The following is a 26,315-nucleotide window of genomic DNA, read 5'->3' on the forward strand; positions in this document are numbered from 1 at the left end:
TTATTTGCCAAATAATCAATTGTTTTATACAGCACTTGGGTTCTAATCTTATTTTGCGATGTAAAAATCTCTTCTGTATCTGCTTCGTCAAACTGTAATTTTCTTTTGCGACTTCTGTGTTTTGAATTCTTTCAGCACTTCATCTACACAATTTCTTGGCCAGAATTTTGGATCTTGTAAATCAACTCGATTAACACGACTTTCGACTAGAATTTGACGTTCAGGAGAACTCTTTTCAGGATGTAACTCGATATCACAAAGTGGGTCTGAATTTGCTGTGGATGAATCATCTCGACGTGATGAAGATCCTACTGCAAATTTTATTTTATTAAAAAAGTAAAACAGTCAAATAAACCTACCTTCTAAAACATCTGAAACTGTTGCAATTGGATCGTCTTGAAAAGAAGTGCTCGTTGATATACTATCTTGCCTGGATTTGGTAAAAAAAGCTGAATCTTGGAGGGTTTTTTTAATACTGAATTCAATTTTTGTTGTTTTTCTAACTTTTGCCGTTTCCAAAATGCACCTCCTTCCGTTCCGCTCATTTTTTAGAAACGTCACGAAAACACTTCACTAATAAATAAGTAAAATTTGAGACTAGTCTCGAAAACTGCGCTAACACGACTGACGGACGACATGGCGTGTTGGAGTCGGACCCGCTGCCGTCAGGCGCAGTGGCGCTGGCCGATTTCCCGGAAACATGAAACGTGTTTTTGTGCGACCTGCTACCGCAGGCACGGATCTTATCGCTGACGAGACGAAGTTTTGTTACTATGCTATTTCAGAAAATCAACCAGATAAATTTGAAATATCCACATATAGAATTAAAACGTGATGTGATGGGAGCGACGTACCGCCTCTCAAAATTTACCGTCGGGGGCTAATAGTCCCATAGCCCCCCCTTAATCCGGCACTGATTTCTTTCAAATGAATATACTATAGAGGGAATATGTTAAAACTTAAATAATATACATTTTCACCTTATACCACTCAACAAAATAAGGAGCTATGAAATAAGTAGACAGATAGTAATATGATAACTATGAGGATATAAGAGAGGAAGAGGAACACTTCTTATTGGAGGATGTGACGATCATAAGAAACACGTTAAATGGTAACAGCAACACTTTATAGCGACAAGTGAATAAACGAGGCCTACGCCCATAAAATTATACAGCGTGGCCGGACAAAAAGCGAAACATACACAGGGCCCCCGCTACCATATGTGCAAAGTGTACAATGCACACCGGCGCCGTCCTTTAGGGGCGCCAAAACCGAGGGTCAAAAAGTGCAAAAATATTTAGAAAAAAAAATAAAAAAGCAAAAATTAATTTTAAAATAAAAGTTGAGAAATTAAATAGTTCAGTTTTATTTTTTTTTGGATCTTGGATGACATTTTTAGCAGGGGCGGCTCGTGATAGTATAAGGTGGTGAGGCACACTACACCTGAGGAATTTTATTATTATGGTTAGCTTCTCTTTAATGGCCAGAAGGTTGATTTTGTGACGTCATAACGCTAGGACGAATCTAGGACCAATAATCCCGGACAAAAAATCCTCACAAATTATCCCTGGACAAGAAATCCCCAGACAAATAATCCCCGGACAAATAATCCCCGGACAAAAAATCCCCACAAAAAATCCCGGACAAATAATCTACAAAAATTTTTTATTCAAAATATCCCTACAAAGAATTCCGGACAAAAAATCACCAAGAAATATTTGCTGTCGATTAGTTCTCTAAAACTTTTCCAGTGAATTATGCGATCGACTCAAATGCTTTCAGCCTCAGTGCATAGAGTTATTTTGAATTCCAATTCCATATTGAAAACTTAAAGTTTTACATAACAAAAGAGTGTGCGTTTTTTCAAAAATCGTGGAAGATATGGGGAATGAGCTAAGGCTGTGGGAATCATGTTGCAATATTATTCGCTTAAATCTTTTGCTCACTCTGATTTGAATGTATTTTCAAAAAAAATTTACAAAAAAAACACAACCACAGCATACAACATTTTTGAAACACTTAAAAACTACTCTTGTATGTAAACGACGTCCGATGTGGAAGTGGAAACGTTAATAAAATTCTTTTTAAGTTAAATTGTATAATCTTATTTCTCATTTAGAATAATAAATTACATAAATGCCACAAAGAAAAAATAGCTTCAGAACAATATATTAGATGATGATGAACAATTATTTAAAATGAACACTGTTTTAAATACCTACATATCCATAAACTTCTAAAATATAATAAGCCATTCGTATATACCGCGCGTACATAGAAAGCTATGATCTACAATCGACTTGTGCTTGTACTAGTCGGTTCAGTTCGGCTATTCCCATTCCGTTCCGCGGAGCCTGAGGACGTTCGGCTATTCCTATTCCGTTGCGCGGAGCCGGAGGCAAGCCTCAAGGATGGATGAATTTTGTTCCTAGAATCGGTGGCACATTTTTCAAATTTTGCCGGTTTTACTGTTGGCGTTGTCGCATACTGTTGCAGATGGTGTGAGGCGGCATGCTTCAACTGTAATGATTTGAGAAAGTTGGAATGGCAGGTGGAAGACGGATATATAAGATAAGATAAAGAGTCAGGGCCGTACCGATGTTTATTTTTTTTTCGTAAAAGTAAAGGTATTTAGGAAATTTCAAAAAGTTAAATTATATTTAAAAAACTGATTATAAAACAACAAAATAACGTAAATAGTCGATTGATATACTGGTGAGGCACTGCCTCACCTGCCTCATAGGACAAGCCGCCACAGATTTTTAGTCTTTCTATAAACATAAAATAAAAAATCCCGCTATAAAAATAACAAACACCCAACTGTAGATTAAGAAATACCTAACTATGCGCTGATTTCGTGGAAAAATTCCAAACACATTGGTTGAGTAATAGTGTGTGGGCGGTAATTCTATCTCATCGATAAGCGAACGATTCTGCGGCGCTCAAATGATGAATCGACAATATTTGAAAATCGCATACCTATCAAATAACTAATTAGACCGGACTGTATCGTCGCCCCCTTTGCGGAATTATTCCAATTCGATTTTTTTGCACAAACTAACTCAAAAAGAGGTCCTTATAACAAATTCACAGGGTGCCAAGTGGTGCCGTGGACGAAAAATTGGTAAAACATTTTTTTTAAAACAAATTCACAAAATAATTTTTCATTTCGAACAAATTTTTTTAGTTGGGTCCTTCTGAGTAAAAAAGGTCTGTTGTCATTTTCACTCAAATTGATTTTTGTCGAGTTATATGCAATTTAAAAAATGCGAAAATGACCATTTTCAAGGCTTAATAACTCAATTAAAAATTATTATTATGAAAGTCAAAAAGCGACCAAATCAAAGTTTAAAACTCCCCCTTCAACATTCTGAAGACATTTTTGTCATTATTTTATTACAAAGCTGTTGTTTTTAATTATTAACAATTAGCGCTATAGTCCAGGTTGTATCGTTGCCCACGTTAGCAAAATTATTTCGATTAGATTTCTTTGCAAAAACTTACTCAAAAAAGGTCCTATAACAAATCCACAGGGTTCCAGGCGGTAACTTGGTCGAAAATTTTTTTTTAACAAATTCACAAAAATAATTTTTTTACATCGAACAATTTTTAGATTGCGATTTTTCTCTAGAATTGATTGTTGTCGAGTTATATGGCCATTTTCGCATTTTTCAAATCTTAAATCGCGTATAACTCGACAACAATCCCTTTTAGAGAAAAATGACAAGGGGCCTTTTTTACTCAGAATGACCCAAGTTATCTAAAAAAAATTGTTCGAAATAATTTTTTTTGTGAATTTGTTAAAAAAAAATGTTTAAATAATTTTTCAACCACGACACCGCCTGGCACCCTGTGGATTGAAGCTAGGACAAATAATCCCGAAAAAAAATCCCCACAAATTATCCCTGGACAAAAAATCTCCAGACAAAAAAATCCCCGGACAAATAATCTCCGAACAAAAAATCCCGGACAAATAATCCCTACAAATATTTTTGGATAAAATATCCCCACAAAAAATCCCGGACAAACAAATTTTACGTGACAAAAAAGTGTGAGTTTTTTCAAAAATCGTGGGAGAGCGATGAGAGAATGATATGGGGAATGAGCTAAAGCTGTGGGAATCATGTTGTAATTATTGGCTTAAATCTTTTGCTCACTCTGTTTTGAATAAGTATGTCCAGTACATTGCGTATTCATGATGATAACTGCTGAACTTGACAACGATAATCTTGATTGTAATCCAAAAAACCTGTTCCTTTTTGTACATTTAGCGTCAAAAATATTTAGTCATCATCATCATTAATCTCGTTATAACTCTTAGAGAGTCTTTGCCGCGTTTATTATTGTCTTCCATGTTTGTCGGTCCTGTGCCACTCTTTCCCATTGTCTCAATCCCATTTTCTCCAAATCTCCTCCGACTGCATCTTTCCACCTTTTTCTAGGCCGTCCTACAGACCTTCTCCCATCTGGCCTCTCCCCGAGTAGCTATGTCTGGTTTTATTTTTGGATACATTTTTGGCATGACATATTCTAAGGCCAGATTAAACAACAATGTTGACAACGGATCTCCCTGTCTCAGTCCAGAATTTACGCAGAAACCGTTTGATATTTTTCCCACTATTCTAACTTGTACAAAGGAGTTACTTAGATGCATTTGCGTTACCGCAGTTAGTTTCTTCTGTACGCCCAACTCGGCCATTTTGGCCGAGCTGGGTGTACGTAAAAATTGTATTCCATGTAGTGTTGGACAATTAATGTAAAATTTGAAGATTTCGGCATGGAATTGGAATTCGAAATTTAGTAAAATTTCGGGAAAACATTTAGAGAATTATCCGGCAACAAATAATTCGTGGGGATTTTTTGTCCGGGATTTTTTGTGGTGATATTTTGTCAAAAAAAAATTGTGGGGAATATTTGTCCGGGATTTTTTGTGGGAATTTTTTGTCCGGGGATTATTTGTCCGGGGATCTTTTGTCCGGGGATTTTTTGTCCAGGGATAATTTGTGGGGATTTTTTGTCCGGGATTATTGGTCCGGGGATTATTTGTCCGGACCCAAAAAAAAAAAAAAATAAAAAACATATCAAAATACCTATGCCCATAAAATGACAAGCGGCGCCAAAATCCTTTTTTGGTAACAGGCGCCAGTAGTTCTTACGAGGGCCTTGAACATATATTCTCTGAATCTATGACATTTTTCAAAAACCCAGCGACAGATCAATTTTTAATTAAAAGGGTATTGTAACAAAACGATCCCTTCTACGCCGTCTATGTAGGGAACGCGTCGGTAAGACGCGTACCATAGGATAAGACTTTCCGGGAACCAACGGTTTTTAGGTAGCACAATGCATCGATGGAAACGGATGTATTTACCTGAGAAAGATACAAAAGACCTTTCTCAGTTTGCTGTTTTTATTTTAGTTAGTTAGCATTGAGATCTTGTAACGTATAGACGAAAATACACCTTTTGTTCGATTATCGTGATTTTCTTATAATCAACCCTACAACCTGAGATCATTACCCTAAGTAATCTTCACATTGTCGCCCAACTCGTGGCTTGGGGATTTCGCGATAAATCGTATATTTCGGTAGTTTGAATGAAAAAGCGTGCTTCAGCATATTTGGACACTCTTTCGCGTGAAAAGTGAGTTTCGATAACTTAATCGGACTATTTTCACTGTTATAACCTCGCTAACTCCAGTTAAAATAATATTAAGTGCTTCGCTGGTTAAATAAATAATCAAGTGGACTTTTGTTTGTTAATAAATAACAAAGTGATTCGTTTTAGTTATTCAGACACTTCTGTGTATTTTTATTATGTATTAAACGATTGATTGCTTTCGGTTACGTGTAAAAACCTTGTGTTTTGTGAAACTCGGAAGTGAATTAGTGCTAGAGCTGTTCCAAGAATTGTACAGGTGGTATGCAGAAAGCTGTTGGAGGTATCCCTTATCCAAGCGTGGACACAGGAGAGCTATTTACTGGCAAGTACATTCCAATTTTGCATGACCAATCATTTTTACAATTTGCGTTCCACGCAAAACATTGAACATTCGAGTACCATAAAAATTATTTCTAAGTCGGACTCTATTTCAAATAGATCGGTGGCAACAAACATTAACGACATGGCTCAAAACGTAGTATTGACAAACGAACAATTTAAAGAGCTGTTATCGAAATTAGCGGTACAGAGTGCTCCCGTTTCGCCGGCGTCGGTTCAAAGTGGCAACCTATCGAAATGCCATTCGCGTTTTGATGGACACAAAGACACCGACGTTAATGCTTTCATCAGCGCTGTCGAAATTTATAAAGATTGCGCATTAGTGTCGGACGAGAATGCTTTTCGGGGAATCGGTATGCTTTTCGATAATTTCGCGGCAAAATGGTATCAAGGCGTCAAAGACACTATTAAGACATGGGAGGAACTTCTTAGTCTGCTTAGAGTTACGTTCGGTCCTAAAAAACCTGCTTATCGCGTGTACCGCGAGTTATTTGCCGAGGAGCAAAACGAAAAAACAACAGTAGATGTCTTTGTTTGTCGTTGTAGGGCGGTTCTGGCACAACTAGACCCAGGCAGCCTTACAGAAGAGATCCAGTTGGATATGGTGTATGGACTATTAAACAAGGGGATTCGAGAGAAGATTTCGAGGGATTCCGTTTCCACTTTTACCGCGCTGCTTACGGCGGCACGAAAGGTCGAAGATGTGTTTGAGAAACCTTGTTCTGACGATAACAAAACTCCAAACAATCGACAAACTTACGAAAAACGTCCGCGATGTGGATTTTGTCGCGTTCCGGGTCATTCTAAGGACGAGTGTCGAAAGTTACGTGATAAACAATCTAAAGACACACCGACAATTCCGAAAGAAACCGCGAGTTCTTCGCGTACGATTAGTGCTACCGTCGGAGCATCCACTTCGAACTCGTCGCGAAATAGTGTAAACAACCCGTTATCATGTTACGGATGCGGGAAACCGGGTTTTATCAGAGCCAACTGCCCAGTTTGTAGTCATACAGTAACATCTTCGCTAGATTTCTCTTCCTTAGACACGTTTATTTCACCTCAACCCAGACCTGTTCTACGTATTAATATATTAGGTCATGAGGGCCAAGGGTTAATAGATACAGGTGCTAAACAAAGTATAGCTGGTACAACGTTGTACAACCTTTTAGAAAACAAAGGACAAAGTTTTAAGCCCGAGCAAATTTCTGTAAAATTCGCTGATGGTGTTGGGAGAACAGAACTAGTGTTGACAACTTTAGTCGATGTACACATAAGAGGTAAAACGGTGCCTACAAAGTTTATAATTTTTCCTGATGCACCTAATAAAACTCTGCTAGGTATCGATTTTTTGATAAATGCACAAATCGCTCTAGATTTTCACAATAAAGAATGGTATTTTGCAAATGACAGCACACGACAGCAGTTGCTTTTTGAAGATACAGGTACAGAATGTATTGAAATTCATTTTTGTGAAAACTTGAGACCAGATGAAGGAACGATGCTAGCGGATTATGAACGCAATCGACTGGATGAATTTTTAGAAGGTAGGAAGGATACTTTCAGAATGGGGGGAGAGCCTACAGCCTACGCTGAGCATCGCATTAACACAGGAAATAATGCACCCATCGCACTGCCACCATATCGGATGTCACCTGCAAAGAGAGAGGTATTGAAAACCGAGCTAGATAAACTCCTGGAGGAGGGCATCATCGAAGAATGCGAAAGTGCGTGGGCCGCGCCGGTAGTATTAGTACCGAAAAAGGATGGCGGTACGAGACTTTGCGTTGACTATCAACGTTTAAACGCCGTAACTACTAGTGACTCGTATCCGTTACCGCGTATGGACGATTTACTACACGCCGCGAAACGAACATTTTACATGTCTACGATAGACTTACGATCGGGGTATCATCAAGTCAACGTCGCGGAAGCGGACCGTGATAAGACTGCGTTTGTGTCACCGTTCGGGACTTTCCGATACTTACGGATGCCTTTTGGTCTCAAGGGAGCCCCAATGACTTTTCAAAGACTCATGGACCGTTTTCGTCGTGGTCTTAGTAACGTAGTGGTTTTAGGTTATTTAGACGATATCATCGTACTATCCAGCTCTTTTGATGAACATTTAAACGATCTAAAGTTAGTGTTCGATAGACTAGACCAATTTAACCTTCGGGCAAATCGGAAAAAGTGCGTGTTTGCTCGCGAAAAAGTAAAATACTTGGGACATTTGATCACTCAGCAAGGAATTTCGGTCGATCCGGATAAAACCGCTGCTATATCGGAACGGTTACCGCCGAGAAACGTTAAGGAAGTGCAATCTTTCCTTCAGACGGCTAGTTGGTTCCGCCGGTTTATAAATAATTTTGCGGACATATCCAGACCCTTGAGTGACTTAACCAGGAAAAATAAGCCATGGAAGTGGACGGAACTGGAACAGAACTCATTCGAAACACTTAAGAAGTTACTGATTACCGCTCCAATTTTACGGCAAGCAGATGAAAACCAACCGTATATCATTCGTACTGATGCCAGTGGTTACGCGTTAGGAGCAGTGTTGCTACAAGGAGATATCGATGACGAGCATCCCGTGGAATACGCTAGCAGACTTCTTACCGCTGCCGAGCGCAACTATTCTACTTCGGAAAGAGAAGCTTTAGCTGTTGTATGGGCCTTAGAAAAGTTCAGAGGTTATATTGAAGGTACGAAGATAACGCTGCAGACTGATCACCAACCCTTAAGGTGGCTGCTAAGCCTGAAAGCTCCCACAGGAAGGTTGGCAAGATGGTCACTATTGGTCCAAGGTTATAACTTAACCATCGATTATCTGCCAGGTAAACGTAACATGGTAGCCGATACACTTTCCAGACCGCCATGTGAACACAATGATGTACTGTCTTGCGAGATATGTGAAGTGCAAATTGACTTGCCTCATCGATCGGCATATGAGACCAGGGTGGAACAATTGAAAGACCCAGATGTCGCCAAAATAATTCAATCATTCGAAGACCCAAATTCGAATGAATATGTAAAATGGACAGATCGTGGATACTTGCTTACACAAGGAGTACTCTACCGTTATTCATCGGAAGAAGACGAAGAAGAGGCTCAGTTAGTAGTACCCACACACGAGCGTGAAGCCATTATGAGAGAATATCATGATGCACCGACGGCTGGTCATTATGGTATCGAACGTACGTTGAGAAGAATTGCTCAAAAATTCTTTTTTCCAGGCATGCGTCGTTTTATTGCTGAATACATTGATAAATGCCAAGATTGTCAAAGATATAAGGCCTCTAATCAGAAACCAGGTGGACTATTACAAACCCCTGTGTATGCGCAACGCTTCGAGACACTTGCCATCGACTTATTTGGACCGTTACCTGAAGGATCGAAAGGTGAACGTTGGATTCTCATAGTTGAAGACTCCTGTACTAAGTGGGTGGAGTTATTTGCCTTAACTCAAGCAACTGCACAAGAATGCGCTATGAAGCTTATTGACGAGGTATTCTTACGATTTGGCCTACCGAGAAGGATTATCAGTGATAATGGTGTGCAATTCGTGTCTGACGTGATGCAACAAGTTTGCTATGTGTTGCAAATCAAAGAGACCTTTACTCCACTCTATCACCCTTCTGCTAATATGGTAGAGCGCAAGAATAGAGATTTGAAGCCGAGACTTGCTATGCTTGTAGGAACGGAGCATAACATTTGGCCTGAGAAGTTGCCAATGGTTAGATTTGCCATGAACTCAGTATGGAGCGAGTCTACAGGACAAACCGCTGCTTACTTAACTTTTGGACGTGAGCTGCGAACTCTAGACCAAGTTAATCGAGATATTCGCCAAGTTGTAGAAACTGAGAATTTTATACCTCAAATATCTCCATACTTAAAACGCATGACTGAAACATGACATGAATCGAAGATTAAGCATGACAACGCCCAAGATAGGCAAAAGAAATATGCTGATCGACGCCTGAAGGAACCCAGTCCATTCAAAGAGGGAGATTTAGTGTGGGCCAATACAACTGCTCCTAGTAATAGGTCGAAAGGACAGACGGCTAAATTCTACCCGAAGAGAGATGGACCCTATAGGATCAAGCGAGTGGTATCGCCTGTAAGTTATGAGCTTTGTGGAGTGGACACCCCTACTGCCCTCGGTGTGTTCCACGTATCGGCGCTTACACCTGCGAAGCTCAATGACTCTGAAGTTCCAACCCCTGTAGTGCCAAAACGAAGACGAGGACGTCCCAGGAAGAAAACTACATCTTCTGCTGGCCTCTCCTCTAACGATATCGATGCCAGGGGGGGAGACTGTAACAAAACGATCCCTTCTACGCCGTCTATGTAGGGAACGCGTCGGTAAGACGCGTACCATAGGATAAGACTTTCCGGGAACCAACGGTTTTTAGGTAGCACAATGCATCGATGGAAACGGATGTATTTACCTGAGAAAGATACAAAAGACCTTTCTCAGTTTGCTGTTTTTATTTTAGTTAGTTAGCATTGAGATCTTGTAACGTATAGACGAAAATACACCTTTTGTTCGATTATCGTGATTTTCTTATAATCAACCCTACAACCTGAGATCATTACCCTAAGTAATCTTCACAGTATACATTTTCCGGTATTTTCAATTATTTTATTTTCGCTCCTAAATGGTAAGAATTACCCTAACATTTTTTAATGGCAATTGGGTCAAATAAGACATCATTGAAAGCCCTTGCAATTACTTATACATTCGTCTTTAAATTTTTAAATTCGGTAAGTTATTTAATATATAAAAAAATAATAAATTTTAAAATTAATATTGTTAGCTGGTTACTTATTTCATAGTTGACCAAATGGTGAAACTGATGACTTCCGGTGTCCATATAACGATAAAGGTTTGTTCGAAACTTATTATAGATTGTATAGGTTGTATATATTTTACTTTTTAGGTATTACCACAAAAATCCATGGAATATAAATCTGGTGACCGAGGAGGCCACTACATGCTGCCGGTCCTTCCAATCCAATACCGTGGAAAATTTTGATCTAAATATTGACGACCAAGTAAAGTATAATGCGAAGGAGCACCGTCCTGTTAAACTGTCATATTTATCTTGATTATTACTAACAACGATATTATTTATTAGATTGTTGAGCCGTCATATTGGCACATTTATTTATTGTTCATAAAATAAAACGAAACGATATTTACCTTTTCAGGAATAGAATAAACCACGGTAATACATTTTCAAATACTACAAATTACTGCTTATGCTTACAACTGATATTTACAAGAGAATCATCCAATTTCGCGTTCTTTGTTTATCATTATCATTTACTTAAAAAAACTATTTAAAAAAATATAAACTATTGGCGAATTGGCATACTAAACCAACCAACTAAGCAGGTAAATACATTTTAAAGTTTAAAAGTCTATTAAAATAAATAAAAAGTATTAGACCCCACTTCAAAATTTAATGACTTGATACACAGAGAATTACAAGTGCTTTAAAATGATATCTTATTTGACCCCCCATTTGTCCCGCCGCATAATTATATAGACAGCTAATTTGATCGTTTATTTTTTTAAATTTAAATCGCACATTTTATTTTCAGTAGTAATAACCCAAGGACATTGATAATTGTTCGAAAAAATTTTATAACAGATTTCGAAAGCTTGTTGTTTGGAAACAGACCGACGCCGTAGGCGGAGGTCTGTTGCCTGTACGCAACAAGCTTGAGAAAGTTGTTAAAAAATTTTTGAGCATTTATCAATGTTCGAGGGTTATTCGGATAGAAAATTTTTTGCTGGTTATGAAAAAAAAAATACAGAGCAGAAACAATTTATTTAAATGTGCAATTAACAATTCTTCCACCGTCCGATTTCCATCTAATTCATATTTTCTATCATTGCAAAAGTCCATAAACGCTTTCCATACAAATTTTTTACTGTAAACAGTATTCTTTGGTATATTTGATTCGATAATTTCATTAATATTCTCATCAGTATTAGAACCAAATCGTGACATTTTGAAATATTGAATATTTGAAATGTCAAAATCGAAATGAAACGAAATGTAGGTATCCATAGCTACATGATTGAGTGAAAACAGCCCATGGGATCTGTTTTCAGTATAATGTTGGTTTTATTGGTTGTATTCAATCAGATGACCACAAATTAATTGATTTCATTGGATTTCTAATTGAGCAAAAAATTTTCAGCCAAATTATTTGTGAAGATGTTTTCGCAGAATAATTTGTTACCAAACGTTTGTTTGGGTGTAGCGTTTACTGGCCAGTCTTTCAAGAATAACATCCTTGGTATTAGTTATTCCCCTGTTCCTGCTAAAATTATGGCATTAGGAGGTATTTGTGGATTATATCTAAACACCTTAGCAGTATCAGCTAGAAGTAGTGGTAAATATTACAAGTATTGTAGTTATATTTAAATTATTAATCTCACTATTATCCTATTTATTAGTCATCCTGAATTACTAGAAACCCTATACAATAATTTAAAAAAGAATGTGCGTATACTTTGTACGCATGTAAGAAGTTATACTTCTATTATAGTCCATGTGGTGAGACCGCTCTCCCGTCTGAAAAAAATTTCTGATTCGGTTTCTTTGTGGATTCCTATTCAAAAATATCCCCTTTAAACAAATCTGAAGGGTGCCGGGTGGAATTTTTGGGCAGAAATTGTTTAAACAATTTTTTTAAACAAATACAAAAGATCATGTTTTTTTGCTCTGGAACATATATTTTTAAATTTTTTGGGTCAATGTAAACAAGAAAGGTATCTTGTATTTTTTCTCAGAAATTGATAGTTTTGGAGTTATAGGCGATTTAAAATCTCAAAAATGCGAAAATACGCATTTTCGAGGCTTAAAAACTCATATTTAAATTAGTATTTTTGAGGTTGCCAGATACTTAGATTGAAGACTGAACATTCAGCTTCAAGATTCTGAAGAGTGATCGCGTCTAACTTTAATTTATACCGTTGTTTTTTAATTGTTAAATATGCGTGTTTATCCGATTTTTTGGCCGGTGCGGCGCGCTCCATTTCAAAAATCTCATATTTTCGTCCGAAAAATATTTTTTTCTAGATTCTTTGTGATATTCTAAATAAAATAAGTTTCTTGCCATTTTTCTCAGAACTTAATAGTTTTTAAGTTATAAGCGATTTAAAATCCGAAAAATGACAAAAAAACGAATTTTCGGATTTTAATTCGCTCATAACTTTAAAACTATTAACTTTTGAGAAAAATGTCAAGAAACTTATTTTATTTAGAATGTCCCAAAGAATCTAGAAAAAATATTTTTCGGACGAAAATATGAGATTTTTGAAATGGAGCGCGCCGCACCGGCCAAAAAATCGGATAAACACGCATATTTAACAATTAAAAAACAACGGTATAAATTAAAGTTAGACGCGATCACTCTTCAGAATCTTGAAGCTGAATGTTCAGTCTTCAATCTAAGTATCTGGCAACCTCAAAAATACTAATTTAAATATGAGTTTTTAAGCCTCGAAAATGCGTATTTTCGCATTTTTCAGATTTTAAATCGCCTATAACTCCAAAAGTATCAATTTCTGAAAAAAATTACAAGATACCTTTCTTGTTTAGATTGACCCAAAAAATTTAAAAATATATGTTCCAGAGCAAAAAAACATGATATTTTGTATTTGTTTAAAAAAATTGTTTAAACAATTTCTGCCCAAAAATTCCACCCGGCACCCTTCAGATTTGTTTAAAGGGGACATTTTTGAATAGGAATCCACAAAGAAACCGAATCAGAAATTTTTTTCAGACGGGAGCGGTCTCACCATATGAACTATTAAAATTAAACAATTATGTAGAAAATCTGACATTTTTTAAATTTTCTACGATTCCTCAATGGAAAATCAATTGCGGGGAGGCGGGAGGCTAAAGTTCATAAAAAATGACGTATTCATGTTATTTTTAATTTTTGGTATTATTTTAAGTATTAAAATTATTTTAATATTTAAATAAAAATACAATTAAAATGTTTAAAAATATATTTGTTTAGTTGAAATCATAATAATAGTTTTTACGTGCGTACAAAGTACACACACTCTTTTTTTTTCTATATTAAAAGTCCAAAAATATATACAGTGAGGACGTTTGAGTTGGAATAAATTCATTTTCTCGAGAATGGACGACTCTGGAGATAAATCCCGAAACAGGTCGATGTTTATTTTTAAATTATAATTTGTTGGCATATATATCCTACTAGTGACGTCATCCATCTGGGTGTGATGACGTAATCGATGATTTTTTTTAAATGAGAATAGGGGTCGTGTGATAGCTCATTCGAAAGGTTATTCAATTCTCTCTTCACTAATATAAACATTAACTTAATTATTTATAGAAGGTGCCAAAATTTTTTTTTGAATTGAATTAATTGAGACAAACAGAAGCATGTATATAATTTATTTAATTCGAAATACAATTTACTGTTGTCCCAAAACAGGAAAAAAATTATTTGATACATAACTATTGTTTTTCGCTGAAATTCAATATTAAAGTTGCCACACACCAGCCTCTTAGCAGTTTGAACATTTAATTTAAGTGAAAAGCAATGTTTATTTTTCAAATAAACATTTTTTTCTGTTTTCTAACTACAGTAAAATGTATTTTGCATTCAATAAATTACATACATTCTTCTTTTTGTCTCAATTAATTTAATTCAAAATTCAAATTCTAATTTTTTTGGGCACCCTCTATAAATCATTATGTTAATCAAAAATGAATAACCATTTTCAATTTCGTTGCAAAACGAAAACACAGCCGAACCATATTCTAGTCCAATCAGAGAGTGCTGCAAGCACCCCTACCGGTTTCGAAACTTATTAGTCTCTCATCAGGAGGTACATATGCTGCTCTCCCTGATCCAACCAAAACAAACCCCAGCGCGCAGTCCCGGATTGCAACGAACGAAATGGCATAGATGCCCTAGCGGCAACTGCTAGCAAAAAGACTAAGTTTTCACTCTAATGGCATATAAAACAACATAATGCTATTCTACATCCCACCAGAATGAAAACAATGGGAACCTTCTCTGGTTACACCTCCGAGGCTTCTACAATTTGCAAGCCATACGGATGCTGAGACTAAGGAAGATGAGGGAATTCTACAATTTACAATTCACGTCCCATCTGCTCAGCGCGGTAAAGTTCCAACGAGAATGGTTCCCTTCATACTCCAAACAGAGAATTTTTTGATTTACATTTACTCTGTTTGGAGTATGAAGGGAACCATTCTCGTTGGAACTTTACCGCGCTGAGCAGATGGGACGTGAATTGTAAATTGTAGAATTCCCTCATCTTCCTTAGTCTCAGCATCCGTATGACTTGCAAATTGTAGAAGCCTCGGAGGTGTAACCAGAGAAGGTTCCCATTGTTTTCATTCTGGTGGGATGTAGAATAGCATTATGTTGTTTTATATGCCATTAGAGTGACAACTTAGTCAATTATGTTAATGTTTATGTTAGTGAATACAAAATTGAATAGCCTTTCAAATAAGCTATCACACGGCCCCTATTCTCATTTAAAAAAATCATCGATTACGTCATCACGCCCAGATGGATGAAGTCACTAGTATGATATATACACAAAAAAATTAGAATTTAAAAATAAAAATCGACCTGTTTCGGGATTTATCTCCAGAGACGCCCATTCTCGAGAAAATGAATTTATTCCAACTCAAACGTCCTCACTGTACCTATAACTTCAGAGGTTAAAAACTTCATAAAGTTTTTAAAAAATGTGATTTAGATTGCAAAATTATTATGCAAAATCTCTCAAGTCGATTTTAATGAAATTTGGTGGACAATTTAAGTATGTTGTAAGAATTTGCTAAGCGAATTACGCAGGTTCTAACTGCAACCAAAGTGGTTGAAAAACATTGAATAAAAAGGCTTATTTTGCCCACTTATTTTGTATTTATTGCTATTTTACAGAAAGGGTAATAATTGAAGACATTTTTAACCAGTCGTATATCATACAAAATTCAATTATCTTTATTTTATTGCTTTACGACTTTGTTCCAAAATGAATCGTTTTAAAGTTATAAGCAAATAAAGTAAAAAAAAATCGAGGTTTTTCGAAATTTTTAAATATTTTAATTTTTTTATTAATGTTCCGGGCATATTTGAAAAGGAGCATAAGTCAATTATTATTACTGAAGTTGTTACCTAATAGACCAGGGCGGATCTGCGAGAAAACGTCTATTTTCGAATGTGCGAGGTGGCCAGCGTTGCCACATTTTATTTACGAAATCTACTGCAAGTTTGGCCAAAATCTACTAAAATCTACTAAATCAAAAACTAAAATCTACTAAATAAAAAACTAAAATATACTAAAACTTTATTAACATATTTGTATAAATAATTTATGATTTTTTTTATAATAAAAACAACAGCGGTAATGGCAGTAATCGATTATTTATTTGAGTGAAGGGGTAAACTTGAAATTTTTTTTGTTAATTATTAAAAATATTGTACAAAATGTACGTTATTATCACATAATTAAATTTATGTCAAAAAGTGAAATTCAGTGGTATTTTGTAATTATGTATATCCATATAAAACAAATCAAAACTTTACCGATTTAGTAATTATTCAATATGACAACTACCGATTAAAAATCGAAAGCGGCCATCATGTAAAAGTCATCTGTCATTTGTCATATGAAATTTTTATTTTGTCTATAATTTAAAAAATCTTAAATTGTAAATTACAAATGTAAGTAAATTCCACTTCAGGAATTAATGTCTAAAGTTCTAATTAAAACATTCTTAAACTGTTAATGTAAGTAAATTCCACTTATACAATAATTTTACAGCACAAAATAAATATAATATTGAACAAATAGAGGTTATGTTTATATTTATGTTTACTAACAAACAACCCAGACGAGCAGGAGGCATAAATTGGAATTGGAAAGGAAGTAAAAAGTAAAGTAAGTAAGAGCCGAAGACGAAGGAAGAGGAAGGAAGTCGGAAGCCATTTCCGGTTGTTTCCTGTTTCACACATGCTCATGACGATGAAAGAAAAGCGACGTTGTCAGCTTTTTTTTTGGAACAAGAAAGCGAAAGCTTAAAAATTAATTTAAAAATGTGATAAATACTAAAAAAAAGCAAATTTCATTTTATTCATAACAAAATTTTGAAATCTACCAAAAATCTACTAAAAAATATTGCCTACTAGAATTCTTACAAAAATGTCAAAAATCTACCAAAAAAGTAGAAATCTACTAAATGTGGTAACGCTGGAGGTGGCATTCGGGTTTTTGCATATAAAGTTAGGTGACAGCTTCAATAATAATAATTGACTTATGCTCCTTCTTAAATATGCCCGGAACATTAATAAAAAAATTAAAATATTTAAAAATTTTGAAAAAGCTCGATTTTTTTCTACTTTGTTTGCTTATAACTTAACGATTCATTTTGGAACAAAGTCGTAAAGAAATAAAATAAAGATAAAAAAGATGAAGGAGATAAAGGCAGTTTTTGTTTTCATTTGGTTCAGAGTTGGACTACCATCTCCATACAGCTATTTCAGCATCAATGCATCCTCAGTGAAGCTATGTAGTCACAACTCAGAAACAAATATCAACAATCCTGCCTATTTAAGGGAAAACATCGCGATGAAATATTTCCACCTTTTGAGACGCAAAACAGCGACATCTCTCGTAATACGAGGAAGACGAAAAGCCCTAGATACAAAGTTTGCTACTTTTATACAATTAGAATAATTGAAATAAAAATAATAAACAATATTTTAAATCCAAGAATTTTCGTTAAGAAACTGCTTTCTGGCTGCATCCTGTATCTCCGGCTTTTACAATATATAGGCACAAGAGACGACGAATATAGAAGAAAGCAAATAAATTTCACTTTGGCCACTTATTTACCTTCTTTTCGTCTAGGAAAAGGACCGAAAGACAGTTTCAGGTACACAAATCTGAGTAAAAATGAAAAAGATAAAGGCAGTTTTTGTTTTCATTTGATTCAGAGTTGGACTACCATCTCCATGTAGCTATTTCAGCATCTATGCATCCTCAGTGAAGCTATGCAGTCACAACTCTGAAACAAATATCAACAATCCTGCCTATTTAAGGGAAAACATCGTAATGCAATATTTCCACCTTTTGAGACGCAAAGCAGCGACATCTTTCGTAATACGAGGAAGACAAAAAGCCCTAGATACAAAGTTTGCTACTTTTGTACAATTAGAATAATTCAAATAAAAATAATAAACAATATTTTAAATCCAAGACTTTTCGTTAAGAAACTGCTTTCTGGCTGCATCCTGTATCTCCGGCTTTTACAATATATAAGCACAAGAGACAAAATAAAGATAATTGAATTTTGTATGATATACGACTGGTTATACGAGTATTAGTCAAGAGAAGAAATGAAAGTGTAGATATGAAAAGAAGAATTCAAGCAGGAAACAAAGCATTCTACAGAAATAAAAAAATTTTCAAAGATAAGAAGATAAGCCGGAATACAAAAATGAAAATCTACAAAACGACCATTAGACCAATAGTGCTATATGCTTTGGAGGCATTCACATTAACAGCAAGAGAAGAAGAGCAGCTGAAAGTTTTTGAGAGAAAAATTATGAGAAAAATTCTGGGACCAAAGAGGGAAAACGAAGAGGATGCAAGGCAATGGATGAACCACGAAATACAAGAATGGATGGGTCAAGAGAACATAGTAAGAGCAACAAAAGCACAGAGAATTAGATGGTATGGACACATAATGAGAAGAGAGAAGAACAATCCGTTAAGAGTTATAACCGAATAGATACCACCAGGTACAAGAACCAGAGGCAGGCCTAAACTCAGATGGAGACAACAAGTGGAAGAAGACTTAAGAAGTATGGAAATTAGAAATATAGGAAGCAAAATCAGAGAGAGAGAAGAATGGAGAAAGGTAGTGGAAACAGCGAAGTCACACCAGCAATTGTAAAACTAAAGTCAGAATGGGATGATCCCCCACAAAAAGGATCTTCAAGTGAAAACAGCTTCAGCTTCCTCGGGAGCGTACAGCTTGTATATATATATATATATATATATATATATATATATATATATATATATATATATATATATATATATATACGACTGGTTAAAAATGTCTTCAAATTAAAATTACACAAGATGGAACGTTGGACAAGAATATCCAAGAAAGGTGCACACAAGGAAGGAAAGCTATCGCATTATTGAACAGAATCCTATGGGACCAAAGTATCTCCAAAGAAAATAAACATAACATCTATAACAGCATTGTTAAGAGCATTATAACATACAGCAGCGAAGTTTGGCCACTTAAAGAAAAAATCGAAAATATGCTCAGAACAACTGAAATGAACTTCTGGAGAAGATCTGCTGGTATATCAAGAATACAAAAAATCAGAAATACAAGAATATTGGAGATAATGGATGTAAAGCATACAATAATGGACGATATAAAAACAAAGCAACTAAGATGGTTTGGCCACGTACAACGTATGGAAGACGACAGATTACCCAAGCAAGTGCTACGATGGGCACCAAAAGGACGGCGGAAAAGAGGAAGACCTAGGAAAAGCTGGATAGAAGGAATCCATAGGGAAATCAGAGAAAGAGGCTTGAACGAAGACATGTGCTACGATCAAGAGCAATGGCGATTGGGAATCGGAAGACGTCGTAGAACGTTATGAACCGATTATATATATATATATATATATATATATATATATATATATATATATATATATATATATATATATATATATATTTGAAAAACAAAAAAACAAAAGATGTAAATCTTTGAAACACACTCAGTGATCAAAAGATCTAAGTTATTGGTTTACCGACCAAACGTAACTAAATCAAACAAATGAAATAGAGAATGTGGAAAAATCCCCTTACGAACAATTCACACATCCACCATTTCAGGTTGGGAAAAATTTTTTTTTGGGCGAAACACATTTCTAAGAACAGGTGTTTGGATCTTTGATTCTATTCAAGAAATTTTTCCCAACCTGAAATGGTGGATGTGTGAATTGTTCGTAAGGGGATTTTTCCACATTCTCTATTTCATTTGTTTGATATATATATATATCAGAATATCGGTGGTGGTCGAAGTGAAATAAAATGCAATTGCCGTTTCCTTTCATAAATATATATATATATATATATATATATATATATATATATATATATATATATATATATATAATGAATAATTTTGGGGAATGCAGTCAGTGTGTTTTGGGCTGATTAGAAGAGAAACACTTTGAACTTTTGTCGAGCTTTCGGACAATTTATTTCCTTTATCAAGACAATCTAAAAATACAAATGTTTAAATTTAGATGAAAACTAGAAAAATAACAACTTACTGCTCATGGTTTACAAAATAACTAACATACTTATAAAAAACATAAAAATTCTTTCTAAAAAATATATTTAAAGTATACCTACCTTAACTTATTTTTCTTTACCATATCTACCATCTTTAACACCAAAATTAATTAAGTTATTTAAACAAAACAAAAACATTAAAATTGCTACTAAAAATGTCAAAACTTTGAACAGTCTTTATACCAGAACTAAGACTCCGCTAAAAATTATGGAGAGTTCTAATGTTATTTACTCCATACCTTGTAGTACTTGTGGTAAATGTTACATCGGACAAACTTCACGTAACCTATCTCTTAGACTAACGTCTCATAAAAGTGATATCAAGAGAAATATCCCTTCTTGTGCATTGGCAGAGCATGTTATTAATGAGGATCATGTTTTCATTTTTCAAGAAGCAACAATTTTGGAAAGAGAAGTAAATTTACGTAAAAGAGAATTTAAAGAAATGGTTTGGATAAAAAAATCAAATTGTATTAATAAGAGATCTGATATCAATAATCTAAGCATTATTTATAATAACATTTTGGCTTTGACTAACTAACTTTGACTGTAATTTACTAACTTTGACTTTAATTTTGAGATCTGATATTACTAATTTATGCATTTTATAAACAATTTGGTCTTATTAATTTTTAAAATTTCACTAAATAGTATCAAAAGAAAAATATTTATAACATTCTAAATCAACTTTTTTTACATTACTATCAGTTTTTTTTTACTAATAATTATAACTTCAAATTTGCTTACATCTTTATATTATTATTTTATACACTGATAACTAACTTCTTTCCCAATCTATCGAGTTATTAAAGTAGTCTAACTACATTTGATTAATGTCCTTTTGACATATTTCAAAATTAATTTACGTTTACAATTTATATTTTTTAGAAAGAATTTTTATGTTTTTTATAAGTATGTTAGTTATTTTGTAAACCATGAGCAGTAAGTTGTTATTTTTCTAGTTTTCATCTAAATTTAAACATTTGTATTTTTAGATTGTCTTGATAAAGGAAATAAATTGTCCGAAAGCTCGACAAAAGTTCAAAGTGTTTCTCTTCTAATCAGCCCGAAACACATTGACTGCATTCCCCAAAATTATTCATTTTGTATTATTAACAGTCACTACGTATTAATAAATATATATATATATATATATATATATATATATATATATATATATATATATATATATATATATATATATATATATATAAATGTTTTCAATTATTATTATTACCCGTTCTGAAAAATAGCAATAAATACAAAGTAAGGGGTCAAAATAAGCCTGTTTTTATTCATTGTTTTTCAACCACTTTGGTTGCAGTTAGAACCTTCGTAATTCGCTTAGCAAATTCTTACAACATACTTAAATTGTCCGCCAAATTTCACTAAAATCGACTTGAGAGATTTTGCATAATAATTTTGCAATATAATGTTTTTTTTTAAAAGTTCACATTTTTTAAAAACTTTCTGAACAAAAAGTAGACCATTTAGAAGTTTGCTAATTTTTTTACATATAAAGAGGCTCTCTACCTATCTAATACACTTTACAGAACTAAAATCGGACTATTTAAGCGGTCTCAGCACTGTTTTGAAGTTATAAACAATTTTTTGGCTCATAAACAAATACAGTGAAGACGTTTGAGTTGGAATAAATTCATATGATTTTTTTAAATGAGAATAGTGGCCGCGTGATTGCTCATTCGAAAGGCTATTCAATTTTGTATTCACTAACATAAACATTAACATAATTATTTATAGAGGGTGCCCAAAAAAAATTTGAATTTGAATTTTGAATTAAATTAATTGAGACAAATAGAAGAAGAGTGTATATAATTTATTTAATGCAAAATACTCGGAAAAACAATAGTTATTTATCAAATAATTTATTTTCCCGTTTTGGGACAACAGGAAATTGTATTTCGAATTAAATAAATTATATACATTATTCTTTTTGTCTCCATTAATTCAATTCAAAAACAATGTTTTTTTGGCACCCTGTATAAATAATTATGTTAATGTTTATATTAGTGAATAGAGAATTGAATAACCTTTCGAATGAGCTATCACATGACCTCTATTCTCATTTTAAAAAAATCATCGATTACGTCATCACACCCAGATGGATGACGTCACTAGTATGATATACAGGGTGCGCCAAACCTCTGGTTTTCTTTAATTACGGCTAAATTATGGGATATACTAAAAAATGTTTTTAACATAATTAATGTCTATCGAAGCCGTCTATAATTTAAAATTATTTTCGATTATACAGGATGAGTCAGAACGACGGTACGAACCAAAGTTGTGTTTTTTTAAATGGAACACCCTATATTAAATCATTTTTAAATATATTTTTTAAAAATATTAAGAATTTATATAAGGTATTATAGGCCCAAAATTAACAATTTTCGAAATATGTAGACTTTTATTGAGAAAAATGGTAATATTGAAAGTTTAAAACTATGTATTGCTGTCATATTCATTTTAAACCAGGAGGAGTAAACTCAAAAGACAGATTCACATCCAATAATGTCACTAAAACAATCATCAAATGCATCTTCTTTTTTGGTTGATCATGTAGGCAGGGCCGGCGATAACGGGCCTACAAGGGATGCACTGCAGGCGGGCGCCCCTGTTTGGGGGCGCCAAACAGAGCTTTTTTTTTCTGCTGGTGCTATACAAAATACTAATTAAAAAACCGAAGGGCGCTTATGATAGTGTTGCAGGCAGGCGTCTTATACCCTAGCGCCGGTACTGCATGTAGGCTTTCGACGATAATCCATAAATACTACATTATACGAATACGTCGCTAAAGAGTTCTAAAAACAACTGTTTTTTGTATAGGTAAACGCAGACTAAAAATCTAATAATTACAGGAATAACGCAGAAAACGAAAAAATCGCCGATATAACTTAATTAACCTATGAAATGCCAATAGTGTCAAAATTTCAAACACTGGAGTAAAGCCTGGGGTTGAACCAATTACAAACAAGCATTACGACGCGGAAAATTTGAATTACTCCTAGTTTAAAAACAGGGTATAGTAATCATCATGAAGCTTTTTTCGGAATGTAACTATATTGCGAAAGTAAAAAAAATGAATTTATTTTTTCATAAAATTTTTCAAAAATGTTTTTATAACAAATTTCAAAAAGAATTTGATCTTTAATACGTGTCCGTAATAGGGCTTTTCATTCACAGTCATTTGTTTCGAGCTTCTGTCATCTGTCACATAATATTAATATATCTACGTCATACGTTATTGGTATATACAAATGATACAAACCCAAGACGTAGGGCGTAGATATATTAATATTATGTGACACATGACAGAAGCTCGAAACAAATGACAATCGATGAAAAGCCCTATTGATGAGTTATCTAAAAAGTATCTATAGTCCAGGGCGGATCTGTTTTGAGATGAACGTTGAGAGGTGACTCATATTTTTTTGCAGAAATTTTTTGGAATTAACTCCTATAATAATAATTGAGTTATCCTCCCACTCAAAAATGTCCGGAACATTGTTTAAATAATCAAAATGTCAAAAAATGAAGGAAAAACTCGATTATTTCTTCGTTTTTTGATTATAACTTTCAAAGTATTCACTTCCGAGAAAAGTTGCACAAAATTAAAGTTGCGTAATTAAATTTCTACAATATAGGATTGGTTAGACATTTTAAAAATTGTCACCCTTGTTGCAAAATAGCAATAAATGCGAAAAAAAAAACATAAAAAACAAGTATTTGCATTTTACGTTTTTCAACCACTTATGCTACACTTAAGACCTTCATATTTTACCTGGAGAAATTATATGATATAATAAAACAATACTCTAAATTTCATTAAGATCGGTTCAACAGATTTTGCAATCCAGCTTTCGCAAAAAAATTCATTTTTTCAAAATGTTGCAGGACTAAAAATAAAGCAGGTAGCAAGTTGAATTTTTTTTACATATAGAATGATACTGTACCTTTTATTTGCAATTTTCAATATTAAAATTGGTTAACTACCACGGCGTCAGGAATTTTTTTAAATAAACATTAATTTTTGGTGCTACGCGCAGGACAGTGGTGTTCGATTCACACAAGTTGATTTTCACCAAATTTTCTTTAAATCTTTATTTAATATATTATATTCTTACTCTATATTTTGTTGTATTTTAATATTTTAATTCCACAAAAATCAAACTAATTTGATTATTGTTTGTGAAATATTGTTTAAACAATTGTATATGTTTAAAAATAATAAAATTTTATTCTCTAAGTTAAAATATATGAACAAAGAAAGTTTTTGCTAAAAAAGTGTAATTTCAAAGGACAGAGTATGTGTTTTTATTTTGCAATAAACAAATTTATTTATTGATATCGAAATGTACTAAAAATTAAAATTTATCAATCATTATCAAAGATCATTGGAATGCCCAATCAGAGCAAACGAATCCGCTGTCCTGCGCGTAGCACCAAAAATTAATGTTTATTTAAAAAAATTCCTGACGCTGTATTAGTTAGCCTATTTTAATTTTGCAAATTGTAAATGGAAGGTACATTATTATTCTATAAGCAGAAAAAAATTCAACTTGCTGTCTGCTTTATTTTCAGTCCTCCAACATTTTGAAGAAATGAATTATTTTTGCGAAAGCTGGATTGCAAAATTTATTTTGCAAAATATATTAAACTGATCTTAATGAAATTCACAGTATTGTTTTTTCATATCATATAGTTTTTCTGGGTAAAATATGAAGGTCCTAAGTCTAGCATAAATGGTTGAAAAACGTTAAATACGTATAATTGTTTTTTTATCGTTTTTTCGCAATTATTGCTATTTTGCAAAAAGGGTGACAATTTTTAAAATTTTTAACGAATCGTATATTGTAGGAAATTTAATTACGCAACTTTTTTGTCAGTACAACTTTTCTCGGAAATGAATACTTTTAAAGTTATAATCAAAAAACAAAAAAAAAATCGAATTTTTCCTTCATTTTTTGATATTTTGATTATTTTAACAATGTTCCGGACCTTTTTGAGTGGGAGGATAGCTCAAATATTATTAATGAGTTATTTTCAAGCAGTGATGTTTCCACATCACTGTTTTCAAGCAATTTCTACAAAAAAATATGAGTCACCTCTCAACGTCCAAATGTACTAATATTTTTACAGATGCGCCCTGGTCTACTAATTAAGTATTGCTACAAAGTATTTTGTGTAGTAACGAAAAATATTTGCTATATCTTCTTCACTGTCTTACCATAATCTATTTCCAATAATAACCTAGTAAAATCCACCTAGGGTGGTTTTTACTTGCAGACCCAAGTCTGCGTCTTTTACCTTCACGTAAAGCCAAACAAAAACTCCACATTGCGTGGAATGGTAATACATTAGAACACACAAACCAACCTCTATGTATATATCTTGAAGTAACTCTAGACCGGTCCCTCACCTACAGATAACATTGTATAAAAACTAAAGGTAAGATAACAAACTAGCAACAACATACTCAGAAAGCTAACGGGAAGTAAATGGGGTGCATGGTGCATGTCCTGGCGTCTTAAGAACAACGGTACAGGCAATATATTTTTCAACTACTGAATACGCGTCGCCCTTTTGGAGCAGATCTGCCCATAACAAACAAATTGAGGCTTTGCTTACTGAGGCATGCAGGGTAGTAACGGGGTGCATGAAACCGACGCGACTTTCAAATCTATATAAAGCAGCGGGTTTGGCAGAACCCTCAATGCGCAAAGGTATTGTCGAGTAGGCTACATAGAGAAAATTAAACAGATCGCGGACGAGCGACATGCCCTCTATAAAGCTCGAACACCACGAAAGCGGCTAAAATCCAGGAAAAGCTTCCTTGGAACCAGTTTTTAATAAAAGTTTTTAAT

At 34.0% G+C, this 26,315-nt stretch overlaps 1 protein-coding gene across 2 annotated transcripts in view; it reads left to right on the plus strand.

Moving 5' to 3' along the window:
- Window positions 1-26,315, plus strand: part of LOC126881988 (disintegrin and metalloproteinase domain-containing protein 10-like) — a 51,283-nt gene that overhangs the window by 9,711 nt on the left and 15,257 nt on the right. Inside the window, exon 1 of one of the 2 annotated variants that reach the window (XM_050646750.1) lies at window positions 12,263-12,410. The exons of the other annotated variant lie outside the window; for it this stretch is intronic. The gene's annotated coding sequence lies outside the window, so the exon portion shown is untranslated. Of the gene's footprint in view, window positions 1-12,262; window positions 12,411-26,315 lie in introns of those variants that run through there. 2 annotated transcript variants of the gene reach the window in all.

Source organism: Diabrotica virgifera, chromosome 3, assembly GCF_917563875.1.
Source record: "Diabrotica virgifera virgifera chromosome 3, PGI_DIABVI_V3a".
NCBI classification, from domain to species: Eukaryota; Metazoa; Arthropoda; class Insecta; order Coleoptera; family Chrysomelidae; genus Diabrotica; species Diabrotica virgifera.